The 13,895-nt window shown below is 33.7% G+C and overlaps 1 long non-coding RNA gene across 4 annotated transcripts in view; it reads left to right on the top strand.

Moving 5' to 3' along the window:
• The window catches only part of LOC104001824 (uncharacterized), a 304,895-nt gene extending 294,446 nt beyond the window's left edge, over window positions 1-10,449 (top strand). For 2 of the 4 annotated variants that reach the window (XR_008538780.2, XR_008538783.2), the window contains 2 exons: window positions 1,303-1,360; window positions 3,053-10,449. This is a non-coding gene — a long non-coding RNA (uncharacterized LOC104001824). The remainder of the gene's footprint in view (window positions 1-1,302; window positions 1,361-3,052) is intronic. The other 2 variants (XR_008538781.2, XR_008538782.2) reach the window with 2 other exon arrangements.
• Window positions 10,450-13,895: the final 3,446 nt, after the last annotated feature.

The raw sequence follows: 13,895 nt of genomic DNA, 5'->3' as shown, positions 1-13,895 counted from the left end.
AAAAATAAAACCAGTCAATAGGCAAAGTGTATTAAAACTGTGAATTCATTTCTTAAGATCGGTGGAATCCTTTATCACAGAGCAATAAATTGCCCTTTGGTGAGTACTAAATGATAGTGGGTTTATGCAGAAGCTAATTTAGATAATTAATTCTACCACATAAGTGTTAGATACACACTTTTTTGGCACAGAGCAATAGACAAATACATATTATTCTGTAAAATTCGTTTCATAACCCATCTTAATCAAGTTCTGTGTGCTACTATAAGATGCAATAGCATTAGAGCAGATTTAGGCATCTGAGAACCAATTATTTATGTGATTAAACAACCTTAAAACTCCCAGAGCATTTTAATAATCAAGAATGTTTTTTAAAACATTAGCATAATAAAAATGATCTTAGTGAAAAATACTAATATGAGAATGTAATGGATGCAAGACACTGTTCTAAGAGCTTTACAGGTATTAATTTATTTAATACAATCATACTATGAAGTTGGTCACATTACATTTTCTGTTTTACAGATAACAGTGTTGAGGCAGAGAAGTTTCATAATCTGCCTAAGATCATTGCATTTACAAGTGACGAACCCACTGCACAAATTTTGGCAGTATGTTTTTCATTAATTAGCATTTACTATCTGCATTTTAGAGTTAATTCTGTTTTATTGTTCTGTATTTATTTTCTCATTTCATTTGCAATCTGTTCACTAATATACCATGAATTTTAAATATTAATAATTAAATTAACAATGACTGGTAGTTTAAATTTTGGCTCACTGAAAATGAAATTGAAAATGACTTTGTGTAACTTTTTGTATTTTTGAATATTTTATACCTTCACTAAAGTAATGCAAATTCCACAAGCAGTAGAATAACACCTCACAAATCTTTCTGCTACATATACAACAAAGAGAGAATTTATTAAAGTTTCTTACATTTTACCATTGCCAAATAAAAGCTGTTTGTAACAGGTTCACGTAGTCTCATTAATTTTTAGACTCCAGTGGGAATAAAATTTGCAGATCATTAAATTTTTACTTCTTTTCTCTGAAATATCCCTAAATTGTTGTTTCTTTGTCTGTGAAAAGTAATAATATTATTTTACATTTTCACATAATATTTACAAAAATGCTACATTTTATAGCTATTCTCTCGATATGCCTGAATTTTAACCAAGAAAACAGTTTCTGAAGATTTCATTGCCTCAAAAATATTTGACAGGCTTGCTCTTTATGATAAGTAGAATGATGAAGATGATGATAATTTTATTAACCAAAACTATTTTTTTTTTTTTTGCAGATGACAGAAACTTAATCTGCATTGGCTTCGGCAAAGCAGAAATTTATTGGCTTACAAGGTAAATGGGGGAATTAAGTAACCAAATTTTGGGAAGAGTAAGGATGCAGCTAAGCCTTAGCATCAACGGGACAAGAATTTCAGACACCACAGGAATCTACCTCTATCATCTACCTATGTCTTTGATATTGTTTAGAAATCTCTAATTCTGGCATGTGTTTTGCACATATTAAGGATCATATAACTAAGAACTCTCAGACCTCATGACTCACAGCATTTGCTACTTCGGAAGCACCCCTATTTCAGTTTTAAAATACTCAGAAAATCTATATGATGTTCCTACCTGGGTCTGCTGCTCGGCTTTGGGCAATGAACTCATGTAATGGTGTCATGTGTTAAAATGGGACAGCCCATGAGAACCATAGGACTGGAATGATATAATAAGGAATGTCTAGGCTGGGCACAGTGGCTCATGCCTGTAATCCCAGCACTTTGGGAGGCCAAGGCGAGCAGATCACCTGAGGTCAGGAATTTCAGACCAGCCTGACCAACATGGTAAAACCCCGTCTCTACTAAAAATACAAGAAATTAGCCAGGCGTGGTAGCTCATGCCTGTAATCCCAGCTACTCGGGAGGCTGAGGCAGGAGAATCTCTTGAACCCATTTTGAAATCAGCCATTTCTGCAAGGCTGCCTGCTCCTTTTAGTAGAGGATGGTATTTAGATACCAATACCCAGAAACTAGATGTGCTCAGTGCTTCTATGCCCTCCCAATAGACGGAACTGAGAAATATGTACAAATAGCTAGATATGCAGATATACAGTTTGATTCTTACTGCTCTTGGGTGTTGTATTTGTGAATCCACTTCCTTGCTAAAATTTATTTGAAACCCCAAAATCAATACTCATGATGCTTTTGCTTTATTCATGGACGTGCTCAAAGTGACAAAAAATTTGAGACACCCCATGATGGTGTTCCCAGCTGAGATCAACTAAGGCAATTTTCTCCCTTCTTGTTTCCATACTATAAACAAGTGTCCCCTTTGTGATCTGTTTAGTGCTACATTTTTCACATCTTGATTTTTTGGTGATTTTGCTATTTAAAATGGACCCCCAGGGTAGTGCTGAAGTGCTGTCTAATGTTCCTAAACACAAGAAGCCTGTGATATGACTTACAGAGAAAACATGTTAGATAAACTCCATTGAGGTACGAGCTATAGTGCTGTTGTTGACTATGAATCAACAATATATATTCAATAAAGTGTCTTTAAGCAGAAAGACACCTAAAACAAGGTTATGTAATGATCAGCTGACAAAAATGTGACCAGAGCCTCACAGGAACCTAACTCTATATTTTCCCTAAAAACAATGGTTTTAGTTTCTGCTAATTCCATTTTCACAGCAACTTTTATAGAACATAATACTTCAAATAATAAAAGTCTATTATGTATAGACTTTTATACACATACATATATAACCATTTCTATTTGTCTGTGTGTATTCATGTCTGTGTATGTATACATAAAGCTCATGAGTTCATATCAATATTTATAATTTCAATGGAACACATTGGGGTTCTTTTTAACCATCTTCCTTTGCCATAATTATGAATCTATTCTCAGACAACAATGATAAACCTGATTCCCACACCATCAATATACTTACAATAAGTACAAAGTACAATAAGTATACATTGTGAATACTTATGTATACTCACAAATATTTTGGCATCTCTTTGGCCATATCCTTCACAGGCCCCATCTTGTCCATGCACCTGTCTGCTTCCTTGGCTTCAGAGCATTGCCTCCAAGTCCTCTACAGCACAACTTTCCCTTCAGCATCCAACCTTATGATGTACTGGGATATTGTGTTGCCCCTCTCCCCTCACTACCTGTGCTGGGCTTTGAGGCTGACGCACCTATAAACCCCAGGAGTGGAGGGAAGGTAAGAAGGAAAAGGGTGATGTTAAAAAAAAAAAGATTGAAAAGGAGATAAGATGACAAGAACATGCAGTGAATATTTATGGCATGTTTACCTCTAAGGGAACATAATTTCACAAAGTTTCTGTTACGAACAACAAATGTATTTAATCTATCAGTTATAAAGATACTAACATATATGAAAATTTGGATGCAATGTCAAAAGGTAGAGTGTATATTGAAGGGTAAAAATATAGAATGCAGGCAATTGTACACATATGCTAGTTAAGCTCCCTGTAAGTGCTATATATAGGACTGTAGTGACATATGAGGCAACCGCCAGACCTAAGACTTAGTTGCTTACTTCAATGGGTCATAATATGTTAATCAAATATTGATTTTTAGTAATTATTTGAAATTTGGATTAAAATATTTATCTAAGTAAAGTCTCACAGATAGATGTTAAAGCAAAGAAAAAACACTACATAAAACATATATTGTGCATGTGAGAAAACTGCACGTGTAATACATAAATCTGCCAAACATGTGAATTAGGCAGCAGACTTTACAAAACTGCTACAAATTAGAGGTGGCTAATACTTTAACATATCTTTAATTACTTTATATTGTATTAATAAATAGTGAAAAAGAGAAATTTTAAAATAACCTATCTTGTTTCTTACATTATTTAAAACCATTATATTATTACAAATCAGGTAACATAAGTGCTGGAAGTCCAATTAATATGTGTGTTTCTAATTGTCTTCATTAATTAAATGTTTGAAGTCAAATGCATATATGCAGCCAAATCCAGAGATTCTTAGAAAATTAAAAGCTTAGTGATCTAGTAATTTTGATGGATAAATCAATTGCATAGAAAGGAAAATGAAGCCTTAAGGCAGCTCTTGAAAAAATGCAAGGCAAACAAGCAAACAAATGCCTTTTTATTCATACAGGTGTGTGTGTGTGTGTGTGTGTGTTTGATTGATTTTACCTCCTTGATTTTTTTTTCAAGGCCTTGGCGAAGTATAAACCAACATATGTATACATGCCTTCTTTTTTATAGTAGAAATACATCTGCGTTTTCATGAATCATACAAAATGTTGAGACACAAGAAAGAAATTGTGAAAAAGAGTGATAATACAGTGGATTCATTAAATGAAATCCTGGGCATTTATTTCAAAATGGCATTGAGATCAAGTGCATATTCTGCCACAATTTGAAATTTTTTATTTCACATGTCATAATTTTAAAAATAATGTGACATATTAGTATTCATATTTTCTCAGGATATATGAGCTATAGTGAAAAATTAAACTTGGAGTTAAAAAATTATTTGGAAAAAATAAAGCACTTAGTGAAAGATTAATATTCATTCATATAAAACATCTAAAATCTCAGCATATTTTCAAATAATTCTACTCTACATAATGCTAGAAGAAAGTGACATCATTTTAAGGATAGGGAAAAATCTTTACCTTTCATAGTTAGAATACATTGAGTTTCTGTTCTTTGGAAAAACTTCTCATATTTAGCATGCTGGTAGTACTAGTGTTAATATTAACAGAAATTATAAAAGTAGCAGAAATTAATGAGCACTTACCATGTTCTAAGCACTTTGCTAAGTACTTTATATTATTACCTCATTTGATCCTCATGATAACATTAAATGGATCTTATAACTGCTCCCATTTTACAGATGAGGCAATCGGAACAGCAGGGTTGAATTGACTTGTCCAACATGCTAGCATGTGGTGGAAGTCTGGTTTCAAACCCATTAAATAGGACTCAAGAGTCTGTGTAGGATGCCATTCTGCCATTCCTTCTCTTCATATCATTGAAATGTATGATGAATTATAATTATTTAAAATAAACATGTAACCTACTTTATTTCATACATATTTTCTTAAAATGTTAAATAGCTTAATTTTTTTCACAAACTGTATTACATTTTTGGTACACTAGGAATGCAGGATGGCTAATGAAGCAATGATAAAGTCTCTCCGAAAAGGGTAGATTTTTCCTTTACGAGTTATACTTTTTATTTTTGAGTTGATATCTAGAGGATCTGTTTAAAGCAAAACATGTCAAAGATCATGATAAAACTCACAAGATAGTCATATCAATACACTAATAGCTACTCAGAGCCCTCACTGTTTAAAAGAAAATGAAAAGAGTGATGCACTTAGCTCATGTTGGTGCTTTAGCTGGACTTGAAATGCAATAGAACAACAAAGCTTTATTACTAAAGTGAAAAGATTTGAGGCTATCTCAAAAAATCCTGGAGAATATTTAAAATGTCAAGATTTTGTGATCATAAAGACATTACTGTTGACTTATAAAGTTGGGCAATTGTGTCCAAACTATTACCCACCCTCACCTCTGGTAGTTTCTACAGTCATTTGGTAGGAACCCCACAGCTTTTAACAGGCAAGACTTTCTTCGAGAAATATCAGTTTTACATTTTCTTCTTAGACAAATACTTAAAAAGTAGAAAGAAGGAAACCTACAGAAGGCTGGAAATTTTATATGTTTATATATTTGGTTTTTATAAAACAAATTATTTGATAGGTTTAAAAAAGCCCTGAATCTCAGATAGATTACATAGCTTTGCCAATGTCATACACCTAAATAAGAAGGAAGGAGATTCTAGCTTCAGAACCCAAGCTTCCTTCAGTGAACTGCAAACTGCCAATAAACTAATGAAGGATCTCCGTAAGTAGATTTTCTCTTGCATTATATATTATATGTCTAATGGCTGATTGGTGGGTAGAACAGTGTAGGGAAGTTGCAAACATTCCACAGAAGGTCATCAGACTATCAGTAGTTTTGAGGGGCAGAGTAAGGAAAACATAGGGCTTTGTAGGTATAAAAGCAGGATTTCCTAAGTATAGACATAGCTGTAGGGAGTTGCTTCCACTGTCTACAGGATTCAGTTCAACTTTGAGCTGGCTGACTTATGTATATGAAAATGTTTATTCACCAACATGAGCATGCTATGCCTTCTTTCCTCTGTGAGTGAGTTATCCTTTGTGTTTTTATTCTATAATTAGAAATTGATTTTTTTTCCTGGAAGAATCATTTGAAAAAAGCTTTTCTTTATGTATATATTTACAAACTAATCTAGAGAGAGGCATTTCTAAAAATGCATCAAAAATTAATAACACTTACTACAAATCATATGTGTCAAGGGGTAGGCACAACTTCTTATGGATAGGTAAAGAAATACATGGAATAGGCCCGATGCGGTGGCTCATGCCTGTGATCCCAACACTTTGGGAGGCCAAGGGGGGCGGATCATGAGTTCAGGAGATTGAGACGATCCTGGCTAACACAGTGAAATCCCATTTGTACTAAAAATACAAAAAATTAGCCGGGCGTGGTGGCATGTACCTTTAGTCCCCACTACTTGAGAGGCTGAGGCAGGAGAATCGCTTGAACCTGGGAGGCAGGGGTTGCAGTGAGCAGAGATCGCATCACTGCACTCCAGCCTGGGTGACAGAGTGAGACTCCATCTCAAAAAAAAAAAAAAAAAAAAATACATGAAATAATCACACTGTTAAGTTTTCTAATTTGCAATGGATATAAAATACATGAGGATATAAAATGTACTCTTAAGTTCATTCTTAGGCATTAAAGAAAATGCCAACTCCTTTATAAGAAACTACACATTTGTCATAATAAGTATTTTTTATAATAGCTTTTAATAAAATATGTATCCAGTAACAATTATTATCATCATGATAATAGTAATAAGAATAAGAAAAAAAGAACATTGATTGGGTGACTAGGATGGCTGGACTTATAACTTAATAGATTACTTCATTTAACAGTCATTCCAGATACCTGTGAATAATCAAAGATACCTAATAAGACAATTCCAAGAAAATGTGATCCTACCAATAACCCACAACCCCCCACTTCCCACTCAAGTGGCAGCCAGAGAAGACAATGGTGTTCTATGAGCATATCTTCCCACCTACCCACACCCAGGCCTCTGCTGGTTGGCTCAGTTGTGGATTTGTGACTCAATGACATTCAATCAAACACTAGCCAGTCACCAGTGATGCTACATTTTGCTAAAATATAAGCTGGAATAGTGACATTTATTTGTCTCGAAAATTGTTGAACCATAAACTATTAAGAGAGAAAAAGAGTTCATACTGAGATCAGTAGCTCAACAGTCATGAGAAAAACTGGAAAACCTATGTTATGTTGTATATAATCCAAAGCAAGGTAAAAGTTTAAACTAGCAGTGAATAAGAGTTATAGGATGGATAAAGAGTAAATGAGAAAAACAGTTGGAAATAGACAAAAAAAGAGAATATACACAAAGAATAATCAAATCCCAAAAGTAAACGTCTCACATAAGCCTAATAGTTCATGACTCAAAGTTGCCTTGGGTTAAGAGTGAGCCTCTTGCTCATCCTGGCAACTGAAGATAACTGAAATTGCAATTTCCTCACAGGGATCTTGTGCTTTTATTGTCCCTTTATTATGAAATGATTATTTTAAAAGACAACTCCATCCCTACTCTGCTGTAAGGAATAGATAGTTTTAGTTTACAAAAAAGAAATAATAATTCAGAGTGTAAACAAAGTTTTCCAAGGTCATGTAGAGTGTCTATTGCCCTCCATAATTCTGCACACTAACCTACTACACCCTATTGTTTTCCTATTATCAACTTTTCTTACTCTTTTTTGAAACATTGATTTAGACAGCTGGAAATGAATTATAGTTTTTCAACAAAATGTTACTTAAATTTAATTAATCAACCATTGCTTATAGACAAAAAGAAGTATAAGTGCTTGTTGAAAGGGCACACAATTTTAGCTGAATTATTATATTGTATTAATTTCACATAGTATATTTAACAAGGATATCTCAATGACAATGCTGCTAAGCATAAGTAAAATGTATAGATATTTTTATACTTACAGGTGATAAAGCAGAAGTAGTTAAATCCTAGTGTGAAGGGCTCATTTAGATATGTCTTTGTATTAAGGGAATGATGAACCTCTAAGATTGGAACTAATCGAAAGCCACCTCTAAGAGTGGAACTAATCCACTGAAGCCTAGACCGGAAGGATTTCACGGTAAAACATGATATTGTTGTAATTATAGTTTCTCAACTTGGGCACTATTAACAGTTTGGACCAGTAACACTTTGTTGAGGGAAGCTTTTCTGTACATTGTAGAATGCTTAGCAGAATTCGTGGCCTCTGCACATTTGATTCCAGTAACAATATCCTAGGGGTAAAATTGCTCCTGGTTTAAAACCACTCTATCTGATGTGTTTTCATACCAATATACTCTGTGCATTTGCATGAGTCCTAGAAAGAGAAGAGTATGCACGTTAAAACTAATAGCTCTGTTTTCATTTTTTTTAAAGGGAGAGTGGATTGTTATTGAGACATATGTTCTGCTTACGTGGAGAGTAACTTGAGCAACGTTACCCACCTCTATGTGGAAACACAGGTTTATTTAGTATGTTGAAATTCCAGACATAACTATCTGTTCAGTAGCAGTGGTTCCTATAAGACAACAACTTCACTGTTCATTTTGTGCTAGTAGAATGGAACTTCACGGACCTTGGAGAAGCATACTCCAAACACTACAAATGATGGTTATACTTTGGAGAGATGCTAAGACAGCAGATGCTAAAATCCAGATACCTTTTGTGAATATGAGGCATATCTACTGGGAACACATCATAATAATCTGTTGAGGTAAACATTGAAGATGGTGGCAATAAACAGTTGGAGAAAAAGAAAAATATCAACATGCAAGGCACCATTGTTTTCTTGCTTCTTAATTGTAACTTTTTATTTTTTGTGTATATGGCTATCACAGAGATTTAAAAATTAATCATTGAAAATCATTAATAGAATTGACCTGTGAGCATCAACACAGAAATGGATGAAGAAAATGTGTTATATACACAGTGGGATACCATTAAGCCTAAAAATGAAGGAAATCTTGTCATTCACAGCAACATGGGTGAGCCTGAGGGGGCATTATGTTCAGTGAAATAAGTCAGGCACAGAAAGATAAATACCACCTGTTCTCACTTATATGTGAGAGCTTAAAGAAGCTCAGCTTATAAAAGTAGAGGGTAGAATTGTTTAGTATTAGAGGCTTGGAATGGTAGGGAGGAGGAGAAGATAGCCAGAAGTTGGTTAACAGACACAAAATTGTCTAGATGGAGAGAAAGTTCCAGTGTGCCATAGCACTGTAGGGTGACTATAGTTAACCATAATCTACCATATTTTCCAATAGCAGGAAGAGAGAACTTTGAATGTTTGAAGTGCTGGACATTCTTACTACTCTGAGTTGATTATTACACATTGCACACATGCATCAAAACATCACTCTGTATCCTACAAATATGTACAATATTACGTGTTAACTCAAAATAAGAAAAAATGAAATCTTGATTTATTATTATCTAATTTCAGTATTTTACCACTTTCCCCCAAATGCAAAAGCAATTTAGTACTATTTTTCAGCATCCCATTGTCTTGTATTTTACTATACATTTTATGAATCCCTTACTACATGTATTTTTTCCCTAGTATTGATTTACATATACCTACACACATCCGTACTTTCACCTGGGATTCCTTTGTTTTAGTCCTTTAGTATTCATTTTAGAGAAGATCTGCAAGTTGTGAATTCCTTTACCATATGATTGTCTCTATTATATGCTAAAAGAATATGATAGAATAAATAAAAGAATATGTTTTTTCATTTTGAAGGATATTTTCACAGAGTATAGATTTTGAGGGGTTTATATTTACTTTTAATATTTTAAAGGTATCATTCACTTATCTTCCAGCTTCCATCGTTTTTGACAAAAATTTAAACATCAGTCTTGATTTTCCTTTGAAGATACTATGATTTTCTAACTGCTTTAAAATGTTTCCCTTTGTCTTTGATATTCAGCAATTTGACTAGGACATATCTAGATGTGGTCATCTTTATATGTGTCCAAATGAGTTTTGCTGCGCTTTATAAACGTGAATTGATAATTTTATCTGATTTGAAAAATTCTAGACAAATACTTTATCAAATATTGTTCCTATTCCATGCTCTTCTCTCTTTCTGAGCAATAACTATAATTCAAACTATTTTATCATGTTCCAAATATCTCTTACTTTATGTTACTGTTTTCTTCCCTGCTTCAGTATGTAAAATTTTTATTGACTTATCTTTGGGGTCACTAATTCTTTATTCTTGTTGTACCTAATTTTTAATATTATTAAAAATTTTTAATTTTAATTTTAATATTAAAATAATTAGTATTACAATTTTAATATTATTTTAATGTTATTTTTATTACATAATATTAGTATTTTAATGTTATTTTTAATATTTAATATTTTAATATTTTAAATTTTATAATATATAAGTGGAGTTATTTTGAATACTTTTTATTTCAATTCCATTAACTAGATTATCTCTTGATCTCGTTTATAGTTTTTCTCTAAACTTTAGTTACCTACTCTCAGGATTATTTTAAACTTTTATTTTAGGTTCAAGGGTACATGAACAGGTTTGTTATCTAGGTAAATAGCATGTCATGAAGTTTTGAGGTATAGATTATTTTGTCACCCAGGTAATAAACATAGTACCCAATAGGCAGTTTTTCAATCCTTTCCCCACTCTCACTGTCGTCACTTAAGTAGGCCTTGGTGTCTAACATTCTCTTCCTTGTGTCCATGTGTTCTGAATGGTTAGCTTCCACTTATAAATGAGAACATGGTATTTTGTTCTCTGTTTCTACATTAGTTTGCTTAAGATAATGGTCTCCTGCAACATACATGTTTCTGAAAAGGACATGATTTCATGCTTTTTTATAACTGCATACTATTCCATGGTGTATATTTATCACTTTTTCTTTATCCAGTGCACTATTAATGGTCATCTAGGTTGATTCCCTGTCTTTGCAATTGTGATTAGTGCTGCAGTGAACATATGCATAAATGTGTCTTCATGGTGGAATGATTTATATTCCTTTCAGTACATACCCAATAATGGAATTGTTGGATCAACTGGTCATTCTGTGTTAAGTTCTTTGAGAGATCTCTGAACTGCTTTCTGCAATGGCTAAACTAATATATGTTCCCAGCAGCAGTGTGTAAGTGCTCCCTTTTCTCCACAACCTTAGCTGCAACTGTTATTTTTTGACTTTTTAATAATAGTCCTTCTGACAGGTGTGAGATGGTATCTCACTGTGGTTTCGATTTGCATTTCTCTAATGATTAGTGACATTAAGAATTTTTTATATGCTTGTTGGTCACATGTATGTCTTCTTTTGAGTAGTGTCTTTGCCCACTCTTTAATGGGGTTGTTTTTTGCTTGTTAATTTGTTTAAGTTTCTTATTGATTCTAGATATTACATCTTTTTTGAATGCATAGTTTGCAAATATTTTTCACCATTCTATAGGTTGTGTGTTTACTCTATGTATTTGTCTATCCTTGCATTGCTATAAAGAACTACTTGAGACTGAGTAATTTATAAAGAAAAGAGGTTTAATTGACTTACAGTTCTGCAGGCTGTACAGGAGACATGGCTGGGGAGGTCTCAGGAAACTTACAATCGTGGTGGAAAGTGAAGAGGAAGAAGGCACATCTTACATGACAGAAGCAGGAAGAAGACAGTGAAGGGGTAAGTGCCACACACTTTTAAACCACCAGATCTCATAAGAACTCACTGTCATGAGAACAGCAAGGGGGATGTTTGCCCCTATGATCCAATCACCTCCCACCAGGCCCCTCCTCCAACACTGAGAAAACTATAATTTGACATGAGAATTGGGTGGGGACACAGAGTCAAATCATATCATTCTGTTGATAGTTTCTTTTGCTGTGCTGAAACTCTTTAATTAGGTCTCATGTGTCCGTTTTTTGTTGTTGTTTTTACAATTGCTTTTTGTATCTTTGTCATGAAATCTTTGCTAGGGCCTATGCCCAGAATGCTATTTCCTAGAATATCTTCCAGCATTTTAATAGTCTTATGTTTTACATTTAAGTCTTCAATCCATCTTGAATTGATTTGTCTATATGGTGTAAGGAAGGGATCCAGTTTCAATCTTCTGCATATGGCTAGTCAGTTATCCCACACCATTTATTGCATAGGGACCCCGTTCCCCATTGCTTGTTTTTGTCAGCTTTGTCAAAGGTAATCTAAATGGTTGTAGGCGTGTGGCATTATTTCTGAGCTCTCTATTCTGTTCCATTGATTTACATTTCTGTTTTTGTACCAAACCCATGCTGTTTGGTTACTGTAGCCTTGTAGTATAGTTTAAAGTTGGGTAACAGGATGCTTCTAGCATTTTTCTTTTTGCTTACTATTGCCTTTGCTATTTGGGATCTTTTTTGGTTCTACATGAATTTTAAAATAGTTTTTTTTTTCTAGTTCTGTGAAAAATGTCATTAGTAGTTTGATAGGAAAAGCATTGAGTCCATAAATTGCTCTGGACATTATGGCCATTTTAACAATATTTATTCTTCTTATCCCTAAGCATGGGGGGGATTTTCCATTTGTTTGCATCATCTCTGATTTATTTGAGCAGTGTTTTGTAATTCTCATTGTAAACACGTTTCACCTCCCTGGTTAGCTATATTCCTGGGTATTTTATTCTTTTTATGGCCATTGTGAATGCGATTGTGTTCTTGATTTGGCTCTCAGCTTGGATATTGTTGCTATATAGGAATGCTACTTTTTGAACACTAATTTTGAATCCTGAAACATTGCTGAAATTGTTTATCAAATCAAGGAGGTTTTGGGTAGGGACTATTTGGTTTTCTAGGTATAGAATCATATCATCTGCAAAAGGGGATTATTTGACTTTCTATTATCCCATTTGGATGCTTTTTTTCTTTTCTTTTGGCCAATTATTCTGCTTAGGACTTCCAGTAGTATGTTAAATAAAAATAATATGAGAGGGCATTCTTGTCTTGTTTTAGTTTTCAAGGGGAATGCTTCCAGCTTTTGCCCATTCAGGATGATGTTGGCTGTGAATTTTTCATAAATGGCTCTTATTATTTGAGTATGTGCCTTTGATGCTTACTTTGTTGAGAGTTTTTAACATGAAGGGACATTGAATTTTATCAAAAGCCCTTTCTGCATCTATTGAGATGATCATGTGATTTTTGTTTCTAGTTTTGTTTATATAATGAATTACATTGATTGATTTGCCTCTATTGAACCAACCTTGCCTCCCAAGAATAAAGCTTAAGAGATTGTGGTCATTTAGCTTTTCAATGTGCTGCTGAATTCAGTTTGCTAATATTTTGTTGAGGATTTTTACATCTTTGTTCATCAGGAATATTGGCTTGTAGTTTTCTTTATTGTTGTTTGTCTGCCAAGTTTTGGTATCAGAAGGATGCTGGGCTCATAGAATGAATTAGAGAGGAATTCTTCCTCCTAAATGTTTTGGAATATTCACAGTAGGGATTATACCAGGTCTTCTTAATATGTCTGGTAGAATTCAGCTGTGAATCCATCTGGTCCTGGGATTTTTCTGGTTGGTAGGCTTTTTATTACTGATTAAATTTCAGAACTCATTATTGGTCTGTTCAGGGTTTTAATTTCTTCTTGGTACAATCTTGGGAGGTTGTATGTTTTCAGGAATTTATCAGTTTCTTCTAGGTTTTCTATCTCGTGTGCAT

The sequence above is a fragment of the Pan troglodytes genome, chromosome 14 (genome assembly GCF_028858775.2).
Source record: "Pan troglodytes isolate AG18354 chromosome 14, NHGRI_mPanTro3-v2.0_pri, whole genome shotgun sequence".
Lineage (NCBI taxonomy): Eukaryota > Metazoa > Chordata > Mammalia > Primates > Hominidae > Pan > Pan troglodytes.
Note: the sequence above shows the minus strand (reverse complement) of the source record. Positions and strands in the feature narration are given on the sequence as shown.